The sequence below is a fragment of the Myripristis murdjan genome, chromosome 17 (assembly GCF_902150065.1).
Source record: "Myripristis murdjan chromosome 17, fMyrMur1.1, whole genome shotgun sequence".
Taxonomy (NCBI): Eukaryota; Metazoa; Chordata; class Actinopteri; order Holocentriformes; family Holocentridae; genus Myripristis; species Myripristis murdjan.
The window spans coordinates 2,218,279-2,219,780 of NC_043996.1; positions in this window are offsets into that span (position 1 = coordinate 2,218,279).

Below are 1,502 nucleotides of genomic sequence, written 5' to 3' on the forward strand. Positions count from 1 at the left end.
GCATGTGGAATCCATCCGTTCACCTTTTCTGCGTCTCACAAAGACACGGCGGTTGGAACCAAAGATCTCAAATTTGGACTCATCAGACCAAAGCACAGATTTCCACTGGTCTAATGTCCATTCCTTGTGTTTCTTGGCCCAAACAAATCTCTTCTGCTTGGTGCCTCTCCTTAGCAGTGGTTTCCTAGCAGCTATTTGACCATGAAGGCCTGATTGGCGCAGTCTCCTCTTAACAGTTGTTCTAGAGATGGGTCTGCTGCTAGAACTCTGTGTGGCATTTATCTGGTCTCTGATCTAAGCTGCTGTTAACTTGCCATTTCTGAGGCTGGTGACTCGGATGAACTTGTCCTCAGAAGCAGAGGTGACTCTTGGTCTTCCTTTCCTGGGTCGGTCCTCATGTGTGCCAGTTTCGTTGTAGCGCTTGATGGTTTTTGCGACTCCACTTGGGGACACATTTAAAGTTTTTGCAATTTTCCGGACTGACTGACCTTCATTTCTTAAAGTAATGATGGCCACTCGTTTTTCTTTAGTTAGCTGATTGGTTCTTGCCATAATATGAATTTTAACAGTTGTCCAATAGGGCTGTCGGCTGTGTAGTAACCTGACTTCTGCACAACACAACTGATGGTCCCAACCCCATTGATAAAGCAAGAAATTCCACTAATTAACCCTGATAAGGCACACCTGTGAAGTGAAAACCATTTCAGGTGACTACCTCTTGAAGCTCATCGAGAGAATGCCAAGAGTGTGCAAAGCAGTAATCAGAGCAAAGGGTGGCTATTTTGAAGAAACTAGAATATAAAACATGTTTTCAGTTATTTCACCTTTTTTTTGTTAAGTACATAACTCCACATGTGTTCATTCATAGTTTTGATTCCTTCAGTTAGAATCTACAATGTAAATAGTCATGAAAATAAAGAAAACACATTGAATGAGAATGTGTGTCCAAACTTTTGGCCTGTACTGTACATACATATATATATATATATATATATATATATATATATATATATATATATATATATACTTTCTTGGAGTGTGTACACTTCCTGACCCTGTGCCATAAATGTTTGGCTGAAACTGGATTTCACCTGCTCTCTCATGCGCTCTTGGTGGCCCATGATAACCGCAGCATGGTGGGGGTACTTCTGTCTCAGGTGGTCCAGGAACACCTCCTTCTTCCTCTCCACATCTGAGTGCTGCATCATCAGGCTGTCCAGCTCGCTGTCCTTGCTGCCTGCACTGGTGGCGTAGCGTCGAGGCAAGGTGCTGGGTGAGCACGGAGGCGAACCATACAAACCTAAGTCCGTATTGGACAGGAGGCTGTTGTTGGTGTGCTGCTTCTTCTGGAGCAAACGCTCAGCACTGCTGTCCACAGCAGCAGAGGAAGAGGAAGAAGAAGAGGGGACTCTGGACGGGGAGTTTCCTGGATCTGGGCGAGACAGATGAAAGAGGAAAGGAGAGGAAAGAGAGGAGGAATTAAATGGGATTAGGGAAAGGAT